Raw genomic sequence first — 15,224 nt, forward strand, 5'->3', positions numbered from 1 at the left:
CCTCATTCACCAGACTTCATCGACAACAAACTTCAAAGGAAGCATTTAGTATGAAATCACAGAACTATAAATTATAGCATATTCAATTATGTTAAGGCTAAATCAGAAATGTGGGTTTCTCTCCCCACCACCGTAGGTGTTTAATCAGAACTCATAGATGGAGAGACAGTATTCAAACCAGGGACTGCTGCTGTAAGTTGGTGTCTCTGTTCATTTCTGGTACAGCAGGGATGGGCTCCCTTTTCATTTCATCGCCTTTTCCCTTGTGGCCCACTCTCTGTGGGGCTGCATGCTGATTGTGGGCAGGGCCAAAACAGGCACACATGCATAGCCTGCAGATGTACACAAATGTGTAGACTCTCACCTCCCTTCAGCATGAGCTTATTTTCAAGCCAAGTCGCTATGAGGGGGAGGCAGCAGACAGATGGGCAAGTTATATCTGGCCCTGGGGCTACTGGTTCGCCTCTCCTGTTGTCCACATTTGAGTTTCGCATGGAAATGACACAGCTCAGACAAACTGCTATCTCTTATATTTCATGGCCTTTAACCCCAGTATTTACCATTTGTGTCTCCCCCTCCCCCATATGCATATCTGTGTATGTCTGCCAACACTCCACACATCTGAGAAACAGCACCGTTCTTAAAAGCCTATACTATAATAAATCTGCTAGTCCTTAAGGTGCCACAAGACTCTTTATTGAGTGTTGAGCTATCAAATGACAAATATGTGAGTCAGCTCTTGTTATGAGGGCAGATAAAGGACTTTGTATAACCTTGCAGATATATTCCTTACCCTAACCACGACTAATGTTTCAAGTATTCATATTTCCCCCCAGTCTGTCTTGAATACGGATGACAACCCTACAGCAGAAGCCGCCTTCTGTCTAGCAAATGTATAGTGACCTGAGAAGGAGAAGGAAGGGTTAGCGTGAGAAAGAGAGAGATGAAAAGGGGAGGAGGTGGGAAGGTAGAAGTTGGTAGTCCTGAGAAGTATGTCCTACATTCAGCCGATCATAATCTATATTGGATCTGATCTATTTCCTGGATATTAACACCAGGTGGGGCATGTCACCACATGACACAAATATTTGCCTGCTCTAGCATGCCCTGTTCCCACACGTTAAGCTCACCCTCCTTGCCATGCAAGGCAGAATCACAAGGCACCCCCCCCCCCAGAAAGCCACAGAGAACTGTATGTTCTCCTGGATGTTTTTAACCACGCACTTCCTCTTATTGGTTTATTTTGTTCCTGTGCTGGAGCTGAGGCTTGACTGGTGGATGAGAGCGTGGGGTTTGTGGCACTGACTAAACACACCACTTCAGGCAGAGGGCTGCTTCAGCGTGCATGCGCGCGCGCACACACAGCTACTGTTGTTTCCCTTGCTTCTAACCCAAGCTGCAGCTGTCCCAGAACAAAACTTTACAGAGAAGAGGCATACCAGGCCAAACCCAAAGTCCCTGTAGCCCATTGTGTTATCCCAGTAGCAGCCTATGGGAAGAAGGCTGCTGGCTTCCAGGAGAGAAATTCCCAGTTGTGCAATGTTATTTTATGGAAAAGGAAAAGAAAACAATTATTTAGCCCGAGGAGAAAAAGAATATATTATGCAAAGTTTATTATAGTTAATTGCAACTTTGGTTGTAGGAAAATTGTAACTAGGTTAAGATGACCTAGAAATGTGCACTTCCTTCCTTATACCAGTACTTAGCAGTCAATTAACTAATCCCAGTTGTCTTTGTCCATGGAGTTTTCTTGGCTGGGATACTGGAGTGACTTGCCAGTTCCTGCTCCAGGTGGTTGGACAGTGTTCCCAAAGCTACCAGCATGAGTTTGAGTAAACTGCGGGAGGCAGTGGAAGACAGAAGTGCCTGGTGTGCTCTGGTCCATGGGGTCACGAAGAGTCAGATACGACTAAACGACTAAACAACAACAACAACAACAAATCCCTGGTCCAAAGACAATGTCTGTGCCCTTCACAATAGCATGTAATAATCAGGGCTGGCTCTACTATTGGTAGAGTGAGGCAACCACTTCTGGCCACTGACTCTGAGTGCCATAAAAGGATAGCGAATTGTTAGTGATTTGATTTTTAATTATTGTGTTCTTCCTTCCAGGGAGAGGCAGTACCAAAACAACTTGGTTCACTTAGGTAACTATACAGCTTGATTTGTAAAAGGGGTACGTCAGACAGCAAAATGTATTGGTCTAGCCCTGTGCACTGATACCGGCATCCTTGGAATCAGATGAAGTCCCTACTTCTTGACTCAAATAGTAGACCTATTCAGCTTTTCAAGATCACCATGTAATAATTGAAGTTCCTCAGAACTGAACTGTCCTTTGTACATTTGGCTTGTCATTGCAGTCAGCTCACAGCTCTGCTTAAGCTTTGTAACCATCTGAACCGTACATGTAAAGCAGTATCATATTAAAGTCATGGCTTCTCCCCCCCCCCCAAAAAAAAAAAAGAATCCTGGGAACTGTAGATTGTTAAGGGTGCTGATAGTTGTTAGGACAGCCCTATTCCCTTCACAGAACTACAATTTCCAGTGTTGCTTGGGGAGAAGATTTGACATCAGATTCAGCAGTCCATTTTGCCCTCCATTCGGATATTGGCCAGATACAGATGATCATGATTAATCCTTTTGCTCAGTCCTATTTTTCCAGAAAAAGAGGTGCCAAAACTCACCATGAACACTTCCATTGTTCTCTTATAATGGCAATGGCGCCCACCTGAGAGGTGCTGGAATGGAGTTCTGGTGAGTTCTGGCTGAAAAAAAGGCCCTGCTTTTGCTAGTGCATGCAACCTCATTTCCAGAGCTGGTAACTATAGTTTCCAAGTTTGGATGAAAAGACAAACTATGACTAAGAACAGACTTCCTGCTTTTGATTGATTGCACTGTAAACAGAGGAGCAAAAGTGGCTTTGTGAACAGGCAGAAGACTTGTTCATATTGTGTTTTATTAATCTGAGATATGATCATGTAAATGTGACTGCTGTTAACTGGTCAAAGCTATTTACCGGTTTTGTTATTCTAAGCTGGGCTTGAACTCCACAGATGACTTACAGTAACTCTTCCAACCAGTTCCATCCCTAGCCCAACAATCACACAACGCACCCTCAAAAGCCACAGCTTTTTCAGTTGTTCTGTACCATACAGCTAAAAACAACCTTTAAAAAAATAAGACTCAAAAACCAAATAATTTTGCATCTGGAAAAAGATCTGTGTATAAAATAACTCCAGCAAATTAAAAGGAACACCAGACTTCATTCCCCATGTCATTTTACTAATACAGAACTTGCTTTCTAAGGAATACTATTTGTTGTATAATACACTTGTTGTCCATAGTTTTCCTACTGCTTCTTCTGGAATTCTAATCCATGGTCTGAGGAAAATTAGGGCGTTGCACCTATCTACCATTCCCAGCAAGAGGGTGGCAGGGCTGTTGCTGATTCATTGCCTACAGATTCACATCTTCTGCAGCATATAGCTCAAAGAGGTTAGCAGACTGACTTCACACATTGCAGAAGGTGGGAAACTTAAGTATTAAGATAGCAGCAGCAAGTGTTGAAATATTCACCACTGTAAACATTATAGAATTATGCAGAGTCTGGAATATGAAACAAATAAACTTCAACTACGTGCATCATTTTCAAAATAACAAAAGTGACTTCCTCTTCTTTTTGAGTGTAATCCAAAATTGCTTCCCTCTATGCAACAACTTATGAATAACTTTAGTTCCTACTCCAGATCACCAATAATACAAATGAAGCGCCTACAATCCAAGCTCAACATACTTAGTGTGTGGAGTGGCCAATTCTTGCAATTGAATTTGAGGAAGACAGAGGAGTTTGTCCTGTAGGTAACCAATCTTACCACTGGATCTCTCAAAAAAAGGGGAAGAGGTAATAAAATGGCAAATGCAAACACAGTAAGTGTGAAGTGATGCTAACAATGACAAAACCGCTAAATTCTGATTATGATCACATGACAGAAAATTTTTTGAAGGGAGCTTTAGCATAGTGACTAGCTCAAATATCAACTTATTCATAGGCCCCCATCTGCAATGAGATCATGGTAGTCTACTTTACAGTGTTATCGTAGATTACTGAGATAATTATGTGAAGCATACTGAGCTCTCAAAAATCACTATATAAATGTATGTATTATGCAGGAATATATCCCTTTCCCCCTCTTGATGGCCTATTAGCATAACCTCCCTTAGCTAGGCATTATCCCTGATATGAGGTATTCCCTTTCTCAGGCATTAAGTGTACCTTGCACATTTCAGACCAAAATAGCAGATTCTCTGCTACCTGATATACACCTTGCGCACTATCAAGTGATCAGGAAAGAAGCAAAACAGGTACTACAAGGGCAATGACAAAGCAAACACCCCTCATAGATAAACTCTAAGTAGACACACCCAAGTCTCCAGGGCTAACAGCCCCATGTAAACTGAGCATTTCAAAATAATGTGAATTGGATCCATAAACAGGCTGATAACCACTTTACTTATTTGATCTGGTATATATGATATAGATTCTTCCTCTCTCCCCTGCAGTTTCAGGCTATCTGCAAAAATGTTGACTGAACCTCTGACAGGCCACCATACATGTCTGGTGGGCAACCTTGCACCTGCACAGCTGCTGATCTTTAATCTGAAACCAGCACAGGCTTGGTTAATGAGGCTGGAAAAAAGGGAAACAGTATGCCCTTTTTTTTTGGTAAGGACCTTCAGGCTAGACGTGTGGCTCCCAGAGATTTTACAGGTGACTGTCCTGCCTCACGCCCAGCAGATAGAGGCTCTTGTGTGCAAGTAAGACAGACATCTTTATGCATGCAAGTAAGAGTACAGGATTTGGCAGCAGACATAGTGTTCAAGAGTCACAATCCAGGAATCAAGCAAGACATTCAGAACTGGACAGAAGCATCAAAGGGGTCCCAACAGTTTCCACACAGTTGAGGCACAGCGGGCAGAGCCCTGTTCCAACTCCAGTTCCCCCCAATCAGCTCTGTTTTTTTTTCTACCTCCTCCTGCATTGGGGCATCCTGACTCAATCCTGTGTGGGAGATTTTTTTGCAGTCAAACCTAACAGTGCATATCTATGCTAGTTAGTAAATGAAGGGGTTAAGGGCCACAGAGTTGTAAAGTGCTAGAGAGAGGAAATGGCTAGGTCACACCCCCTCACCTTTGGGAAAGGAAGTTGTTTTGTTTGTTTCCTGTTCCTCTCTCACTCTTCTGTCTGAACTATGTAACTGACCACATGCATGAGATTGGGGCTCCCTAGCTCAGACTCCATGCTTGAAAATACTTTTTGTTTTTTTGTACTGAAGAAGCTTTTACCTGTGATGTTTCTGCTGTAATTACTGTAAGTAAAGCTTTGAAACTTAGGAAAGTTTGTGGTCTATTCACTCTGAGAAGGGTAGAGGCAGGGGGAAACTGTAAGCACTTAACACTGGGACATTTAAAGGTCTAACAACTTATATTTCCCGCACTTTGTAAACACTGCATAGATTTGTGTTTTAAGCTCTACTGGGGGCTGTTCTGGCTAAGGAGTGAGCCAAGCCCCTCCCCCATTTATTTTTTTAATTCAGAGGGCGAGCTGGGGGCAAATGTGGAACTTCAGGAATAATTGGTATTCACCAGTTATTTCCCAGTATCCTGGTCCTGGTAGCGCTTCGTGGTTCCTGACATCGATTCCTGTAAGTAAAGTAGGGGGACAGATGAGATGGTTAATAGCATAAATAAAATATTAGTTCTGACTTTTTCTACATTTGAGTTGTTTCTTTGCAGCCATTTCTTTCTTAAACATTTTTGTGTGTAGTAATCATTAGCGAGGAACAGTTTGCAGAAACCCCTTAGAGGGAATGAGGGTGAAGGAAAGAATGAAGTAAACAATACAAAATAAGGAACAGTGAGGGGAAAAAGGGAAAAAATGTTGGCAATGACCTCACGCTAGCTAGCACCACTTGCATGATATCTAATCGAGAACTGGCTTTAAACAGCAAATATTGTTTTAAAAAAGTTTTTCAATTTCCTGAAATCATGAAGGAATTAATAGGGCATCTTTGCTGCTTTTTAAAATTATTTTTATTTTTAAAAAACTGGCACCAGAACACTTCAAGATATTTCTCCCCTGCTGACGCTGCCCCAGGCTGTTTACAGCAGTTAAGTTCATAACATGGAATAGTGAATTGTTGGAGTGATATTTCCATATAGCAACAGTGAGGAGCCTGAGAGCTTCCACATGTTTCTTGACTCTAACTCCCATCAGCCCTAACCTATTGGCCATATTTAGGGCTGATGAGAGTTTGCTTTATTTTATTTAACAGAATTTGCATACCACTTAATTGTAAATAAAACCTCTTAAGTAATTCACCACACACACACACACTCAAATATATATACATTATAAACTGCATACATTATAAAATAAGTAAATTGTAAGCTAAAATTACAGCTTAAAATATGTACCAACTTTACATGTCTAGGTAGTCTTGCCTAAGCAAAAATGGCAAGACTACAAGCAGGGCATCAACAAGAATATGGTAAAAGCTTAATAGCAACGAGTAGGGAATTCCAAAGTGTAGGAGCTTTCACACTAAAGGCTCGATTCCTTACAATGAACATTATGTGGAACTTGTAAAAGTGCCAGTTCTGCAGATTGAAATGGTCAAGTGGCACATATCTGGTTAGGTGATCTTGCAAGTAAACAGATACCAAGCTGTTACGAGCTTTACATACTGATTCTAACACCGTGAGTCTGGCCTGGTAACAAATCATCAACCAGTACAAGAATCTGAGGAGGGATGTTATATGCTCTCAGGGTCCCACTCCTGTCAGCGATGAAGCTGTAGCACTAACAACAGTTTCCAGACTCAAGTGCAAGGGAAGCCCCACAGAGAGTTGGGATTCAGCAACATCTGGAAGACCACAGATTGTCCATCTCTGCCTCACACACCCACATTCTGTGCTGCAACCCAATAGCAATCACTGCACTAGTTAAGGAAATAACTGCATTTTCTCTAGTGGAAAATCACAAACGCCATTGGGAAAATGAGGCAACAGAAGCAGAGCCTGAAGGGAAAGTGTCTAGATGGCCCACAGCAAATGGGTCACAACTGCATTTAACATTCTAAAACATGGTTATTTGAAAGGCCTGTAAGAAAAAGAAATAGTTTAACATTATTAAAATAAACAGGCTTGAGGAATTCTGCAAGATGGAATTTTTTTGTTGCCTGCTCTTCAACCATGATCACCATTCCTTGGCACCGACTCTGTTGCTGCCATGTACATACCTCAATAATTTCAGGTTTTTGTGCTGTTGGCATATTTTAAGCAGTGCAACACACACTGGTTGTTGAAGGACATACTAAACGTGTACATAATTTACTGGAACAGGGATAAAAATGGAATTATTTCTTAAAGGAGGCAATCACTTTTTAAAACTACAACAGACTTTGAAGTTCTTATGTGCAAAATGTCTTACAGTCCTTAATCCTTTGTAGATGTAATCGTCATTCAACCTTTATAAGCAATGTACCACCAGTCTGCAGTGTCTTTATGAAATATGGTTTCTTTACACATATTTCATATATCAAGCACACAGCAAAAGGCACTTTTTCTTGTTGCTTGCATCAGGCCAACCGTAATCACTACCCCAGAAGCTGCTGGGCAGAGAGTCTTATGTTTTGCTGATGTCTTGCCATTATCAAGCAAATCAGGCCACGTTCAGCCCTTTGTTTCTTCAATGACCCACCCCCAGTGAGCCCAGTTGCCAGGCTGGCTTCATGAGGAAACTATCCTGTGATTATTTCCAGCCCTTGCTAAATTCATGAATCTATGAGTTTGCTCAAATTCTTAGCCAGTGTTTTCCAAAGTGGGCAATTCCGTCCCCTGGGGAGTGCTGGAAAGATCCAGGGGTGCAATAGTAGTTGCCTCGGGTGCACTTGGGGGATGTTGAACAAAAATAAGGGGACAGTGGAAGCATAAAGAAAGAAGAAGAAATTGAAAAACTGTTCATGCAAGTTTCATCTGTTGTGTAATGACGCTTACTGCCAGGTCAGACGCTGTTGCAGGATGCAACAACGCCTCTCCTGGATCTGGCAAGGGAATTTCCCATGCTTGGGTGAACGCTTTTCAGCTTCACTCAGGCCTGGGAAGTGGATCACAGCTTGCCTGCCTATTTGACCAATGGTAGGCAGGCTGTGACGCCGGCCCTGTCCCTTTGCTTAAAGAAGGTAGATTCCAGGGGGGCACTGAGTATTATTATTTTTTCTGAAAAGGGGGCTAACTCTTCACTGAATGTAGAGATGGCCGGGGTGGGGGGTTTGCTCTCCCCCCAAACTCATAATAGTAATAGTAGTAGTAGTAGTAAACTCATAATAGTAATAGTAGTAGTAGTAGTAGTAGTAGTAATAATAATAATAATAATAATAATAATAATAATATATTATTTATACCCCGCCCATCTGGCTGGGCTTCCCCAGCCACTCTGGGCGGCTTCCAACCAAATATTAAAATACAGTAATGGATCAAACATTAAAAGCTTCCCTAAACAGGGCTGCCTTCAGATGTCTTCTAAAAGTCAGGTAGTTGTTCACTTCCTTGACATCTGATGGGAGGGCGTTCCACAGGGCGGGCGCCACTACCGAGAAGGCCTTCTGCCTGGTTCCCTGTAACTTGGCTTCCCGCAGTGAGGGAACCGCCAGAAGGAAGACAGCATAAAGTGTCATTTCCCAAGAACTTGGCAAAGCTTTTTCAAACCCTGAGTCAGGGATCAGTGAGTGCTCTTCCAATATTCCAGTTGATGCAATGTTACATTGAAAAGGCCAAGTATATCTATCCCTTTGCAGGCAGCAGATGAACTCAATAATAAGGGAGCACAAGACAATCCTCTGGCCCAAACCTAGCAGCAAAGGTGCTAGAAAAGTGAGCAAATGTTTATCAAGGTGCAATGGCAAACCACACCAGTTTGTGTGGTGAGTGAGCAGCACACTTTTATATGTATCTCACTTGCAAGTGGTAAGATTGCAGGAACCAGCTTGTTTTTCAAGGAGGAAGTGGGTAGATATTGTCGTAATTAGAGTACATGTTTCTTCTTGTGGATACATAACCCATTTTGCTTGTTAAGAATTTTGTTCGGGTTCAATTATTACAAGAGCAGAGGTGTGTTAGGTTTGTTCCAGTGCCCTAGGTAAATTATTATCATGCCTATTGCAGCTTTTTCCATGCCCATTGCAATATTAGTATTGAATGTTTCCTAGTTCCAGGAATTTAGCTGGGGTTTAGCAGTCTCGATGCAACTAGGGGTGGGGAAAGGGGATTTTAGGAACAGACAGTGAGATTTCCAGGAAGGTTTGGAGTACTGATAGTTGTTTCTTTTTAAAATAATTACTGATTTGTGCTGGGGCATGGCTGGGATCCAAAGGATCACACATCCCCCCGTCCCCTAGCAACCCTGCAAACGAGAGGAAAATGCAGACATGCTTTTGGGCCCTACCTCAGGAAAAGAGCCTGGGCTTTGCAAGCCAAAGGTCCCAGATTTAGTGCCCTGCAAGGCCAGTGAAAGGTTGAGCTGGAAGCTGATGTGAAAGCCATCTAAGGTCGTAAGAAGATCCTGCTGGGTCCTGTTGCTTTGGACCATTGTGGCAGAGCACAGCCATCATGGTTAGAAGCCTTTGACTGTCTAAGACTCTTGAGCAGGGTTGGGGAAATTCAAACCAGGGTAAGGCCGCTGACTGACTCAGGTGGCAGAATCCACTTGGGCAGCAGATTCCGATGCCAATTTTTCTTCCCCCTTGTTCCTGATGTAGATCTTCTGTCACCCTTTCTTCCTTGGTTGGGGGGCGGGTTTCCATTTTGGGATCTGCCTCAGGTTACAAAATGTATTGGGCTGGTCCTGAGCCAGGGGGTGCAAGATCTCTGGCCCTTGAAATTCAGCAGGCTATGCCCCCTCCCAGGCCACCCTTCTCACTGGCCTGCTTTGAACCCTCCTCAAGTGCATTTGCCTTACTGGAATGTGTCATTGAACTGTGATAGTGCCTCTTGCTTGCCTGCATGGAGAGTGAAGAGTTTAGTTTGGGGTGTGTGCGTGTATGTAGAGAATCCTGTGGTTTTTACGTGGCAGGTTTGTAGCCTATTGTACAAAGGTAACGCCGGTGGCGCTGTGGATTAAATCACAGAGCCTAGGACTTGCTGATCAGAAGGTCGGCGGTTCGAATCCCTGCGATGGGGTGAGCTCCCGTTGCTCGGTCCCTGCTCCTGCCAACCTAACAGTTCAAAAGCATGTCAAAGTGCAAGTAGATAAATAGGTACTGCTCCAGCGGGAAGGTAAATGGCGTTTCCGTGCGCTGCTTTGGTTCGCCAGAAGCGGCTTAGTCATGCTGGCCACATGAACCGGAAGCTGCACGCCGGCTCCCTCGGCCAGTAAAGTGAGATGAGCGCCGCAACCCCAGAGTCGGTCACGACTGGACCTAATGGTCAGGTGTCCCTTTACCTTTTAAGAGTCGCCCACTTTTGACTCCACCTACTACTGGCATGTGCCCCCCCCCATGAGGGAATGCAACCCTTGAGTGGAACACAGTTCCCCACCTCTACTCTAGAGAGCCACTGTGTGTCAGAAGAAACAATATTGGGTTATATTGACAGTCTTACCTCGCATAAGGTAGTTTCTTGTGTTCCTATCTTCCAAGCAGCTTTACTCTTTCAAAAGGCACTGTCAGGCTACAGTTATACACTCCTGTAGTTTGATCTGAGTTGAGTGAAACCAGTGGGCTTAACTTCCAAAGAAACATAGATGGGATGAAGATCCATTATGCATGCACTTCAGTGAATATGACCAATTTCTTGATAGGCTGTGCTTAGAATGTACAATCTTCTTGGCCATCACCAGCCAAGTGTTAAAATATTCCGGCCAAGAAGCATGCATGCTTAGGTGTTCCAAATTCAGCCCACAATACTGCATTTAGGGACCAGATGCCTCATCTGCAGAAAGGAAACTGGACTGTTCAAGCTGCAAATTATCAAGTGAGGCTTGACACTTGAGTATTGTGTTAACCTCTGTGGTGCTTGGGCACCTTCTGTTGTAAAACTTTTTAGAATCAGCTCCAGAAAAAGTGGGAGCTTTGATGTTCCACGTTTGCTGAACTCTCAGAGAGAACCACCTAAACCTATTAAGGAAGTTATCCATTATTAGTGTTAAGAATGGCAATATATCAGTGTGTTTCAGAAAATAACAGCTATTTGATGAAAATAACCGTTAACTTTGCAAAACACCCCTGGGTAGTCCATTATCTGTGTAAGTTCTCTTTTCATATTTTGCAGGAAGTGGTGGAAAGTTGATTTGAGTCTCCTCACACATTTGCTCTTCACCACTTCTTGTGACATGCCCAGCAAGCAAAAAACACTATGCCGAGGAAGTAATCCATTACAGCCTGGTTGAGTCTGCCCTTACATTTTAACACATTTTGGGTGCTTTAGTCATGCTTAAGGAAGTGGTCTAGGCTTCTCTTGCAAACAGAATATAAGTTCAGATTGTTCACAAGTGGAGAAACTTGTAGCATATAATGAGCAGTGGGGCTTCCTTCTGGCTTTGTCTCAGGCAACATGGTTCACATGTATACATGTTGTATTTATAGTCAAATTATCCCTTGGGTATATTAAATACCATAAGAGGGACTGAAAGAAATAAGCCAGAAACCCATTTTCTCAAAGTTCTAGTGAGAAAGGCCAAACTGTTATAATGAGGTATTTTAAGTTGTTTTTATTAGCCTTAAATAATATAGACTTACTCTACATAGAGGACTGTTTGTTGCTCTTTAGTCTTTCTCAGAATTTGAGATATGTAGAGTTGGTATTGACCAGCCCAAAATAATTTCAAGAACTGGGAAGTTAACTAGGAACTGACTGAGACGTTTGAGTTCCTCCCGCTTAAAAAGGTAAAGGGCCAGTCGTGTCCGACTCTAGGGTTGTGCGCTCATCTCACTTAAGAGGCCGGGAGCCAGCACTGTCCGCAGACACTTCCGGTTCACGTGGCCAGCGTGACGAAGCTGCTCTGGCGAGCCAGCACCAGCGCAGCACATGGAAACGCTGTTTACCTTCCCGCTATAAAGCGGTACCTATTTATCTACTTGCACTTAGGGGTGCTTTTGAACTGCTAGGTGGGCAGGAGCTGGGACCGAAAGACGGAAGCTCACCCCGCCGCGGGGATTCGAACCGCCGACCATACAATCGGCAAGTCCTAGGCACTGAGGTTTTACCCATAGTGCTTAAAGATACCTTAATAGGCATCCTATTCAACCAATGATGTAAGAAATTCCCGTACCATTTATTATGGATAAAACAATAGGGATCTATAGAAATGTAACTGCAGTTTTATCAAAATGGTAGAATATCAGTCTTATGTGAACATTTTAAAAACCCGAAACACCATTATAATCATAATCAGATTTTGCTGCAAGAGAATGGGGATCATTTTTTTAAATATCAAATTGTGTTTTTCTTCCTTTTGTTCTCTCAATGCAATCAAGGTGTCTGTTTGATTTTGGGCATTGTGGCTTTGAATGAAAGAGTAGTCTCTAACATTTTTTTTTAATGTACAGAATGTTTTTTTCACCATTCAGGAAAGTTTTTGAAACTCTACTCTCATATGTGCTGTAAACATAGGCTGTAAAGCAGCAGCTTCTCTGCTGGTAGCGGAGGTGATGGGATGCCCTTGGGGGCTTCTGCCGCCTGAGGCAGTTACTTCACCCTGCTTCATGGGTGGGCCAGCTCTGAGTGACCCTCGGTGAGGATCTTCCTGAGGCAGCTGTGGCCCCAGAGAAGTAAATGAAACATGGCTAGTTCTCCTCTCCCATTCCTAGCTCCAGAATAACCTGCAGAACGTTTTGCCCTAGGGCAGCTGTTCTCAGTCTGTGGGTCCCCAGATGTTGTTGGACTACAACTCCCATCATCCCTGAGCTCTGGCCTTGGTAGCCCGGGGTGATGGGAGTTGTAGTTCAACAACATCTGGGGACCCACAGGTTGAGAAACGCTGCCCTAGGGGATGGTCAGAAGCAGAGAGGAACCACTTGAGAGAAATGGCCAGGCAAGATGGCTTACCAGGTTTGGCTGCTAACTGCAGCTCCTGTGAGAACCTATAAGGAAGGTAAATCATTTCCCAAGGAACTGTACGCATTTGGGCTAAGGATAAAATAACATGGGGCTTTTCCAGATAATGGTGTAATTGCTCAATAGATGTGCTGTTGTAAGCCACCTGTTGTAGAAAGAACAAAAATCACCCACTCTTTCATATAATTCATATTTTATTGTTGAATTTTTTTTTTTAACCTGAGCTTGCATACCTATTGTGATGGTCAGCACTGTGTGGCAATGAGGCAGTTTGAGTAACACAGACACTTTCTGGATAGTTTTTACCACAGGGACAGAAATCCTCCATCTTCTGTACGACCATGGCCTTTGGTGAACTCCCCCCTCCACTTTTTTTGCATTTCCTTACTTTAAAACATATTGAAGGTCCGTGCACTCCCCCTCTGTACTGCTCAAGACCAAGAGTGCCTATGAAGCTGTTTAAAAACCAAAAATAGAAAGTGCCGAACAACAGCAAGGATTGGGACCGAGATGGCTCTGGTTGCCCTAACAGATGATCTTCGTAGACAGCTGGATCGAAGTGGGTTGGGGCTGCTGATTCTTCTAGATCTGTCAGCAGCTTTCGACATGGTCGATCACGAACTTCTGGACCACCGCCTTGCCGACGTGGGGATCCAGGGCACAGTCCTTCAATGGCTGCGCTCGTTTCTCTCTGGTCGGGGACAGAGGGTGGCGCTTGGGGGGGAATTGTCATCGCGCCACTCCTTGGTGTGTGGAGTACCTCAGGGTGCGATACTCTCCCCGATGCTTTTCAACATCTTTAAGCGCCCCCTCGCCCAGCTTGTCCGGAGTTTTGGGCTGGGTTGCCATCAGTATGCTGATGACACCCAACTCAATGTGTTGATGGATGGCCATCCTGACTCGGCCCCAGACACACTGACCAGATGTTTGGAAGCTGTGGCTGGATGGTTATGTGGGAGCCGGTTGAAGCTAAATCCTTCAAAGACAGAGGTCCTGTGGCTGGGACGGGACGATATGGGATTGGGGGGGGGACAACTCCAATCTCTTGCGGGGGCAAGAGTGCCAGCACCGTCCATTAAGAGTTTGGGTGTAATCTTCGACACCTCCCTTTCCATGGAGGCGCAGATTGCAGCTACAACAAAGGCGGCATTTTTCCATCTCCGCCAAGCTAAGCAGTTGGCTCCTTACCTCTCTCGCCCTGACCTAGCCACTGTGATCCACACGATGGTCACCTCCAGACTGCATTATTGTAACTCGCTCTACGTGGGGCTGCCCTTGAGACTGACCCAGAAACTCCAGCAGGTGCAGAATGCTGCAGCGAGACTCCTTACAGGGTCTTCGCTGCGAGATCACATTCACCCGGTGCTATACCAGCTGCACTGGCTCCCAGTGGAGTACAGGATCAGGTTTAAGGTGCTGGTTTTAACCTTTAAAGCCCTATACGGCCTAGGACCCTCGTACCTACGGGACCGCCTCTCCTGGTATGCCCCACAGAGAAACTTACGGTCTTCAAATAAAAACATCTTGAAGGTCCCAGGCCACAGAGAAGTTAGGCTGGCCTCAACTAGAGCCAGGGCTTTTTCGGCCGTGGCTCCGATCTGGTGGAACACTCTGTCACAAGAAACCAGGGCCCTGCGGGACTTGACATCTTTCCGCAGGGCCTGCAAGACAGAGCTGTTCCACCAGGCCTTTGGCCAGGGCACAGCCTGACTCCCTCCCTCGGCAATCTTCGCGGAGCTCTCGCCCAGTGGTTGCCAGTGGCTTGAATTAATTTTATAATGAATGATTTTAGAGTGTTGTTTGTGCTGTACTTTTGTACTGTTTTATTGTTGTTAGCCGCCCTGAGCCCGGCGGGATATAAATAAATTTTATTATTATTATTATTATTATTATTATTATTATTATTAATCTGTTCCAGTTAAACAATGCATTCCCTTCCTACAAAGCAAGGCAGAAGGTTAGGGCCCCTCTCTTATGGAATAAGCTATTATTTCAGCTGCTGGTCAGTCTTTCTTTGTTAGGGAAATGCTTGTTAAAAGCAATGGGTGATTGGCTAATGTTTCCTTAATGGGAGGGGCTAATGGTTAGAAAAAGGCCTCTTGAAATCCAGAGAG

General features: G+C 44.1%; 1 long non-coding RNA gene across 1 annotated transcript in view; it reads left to right on the plus strand.

Moving 5' to 3' along the window:
- The window catches only part of LOC307226738, a 142,408-nt gene that overhangs the window by 1,108 nt on the left and 126,076 nt on the right, over positions 1–15,224 (plus strand). The window contains exons 2-3 of the long non-coding RNA XR_013843550.1: positions 1,746–5,368; positions 5,595–5,702. This is a non-coding gene — a long non-coding RNA (uncharacterized lncRNA). The remainder of the gene's footprint in view (positions 1–1,745; positions 5,369–5,594; positions 5,703–15,224) is intronic.

This window comes from Podarcis cretensis (assembly GCF_951804945.1).
Source record: "Podarcis cretensis genome assembly, chromosome: 1".
In the NCBI taxonomy this organism is placed as follows: domain Eukaryota; kingdom Metazoa; phylum Chordata; class Lepidosauria; order Squamata; family Lacertidae; genus Podarcis; species Podarcis cretensis.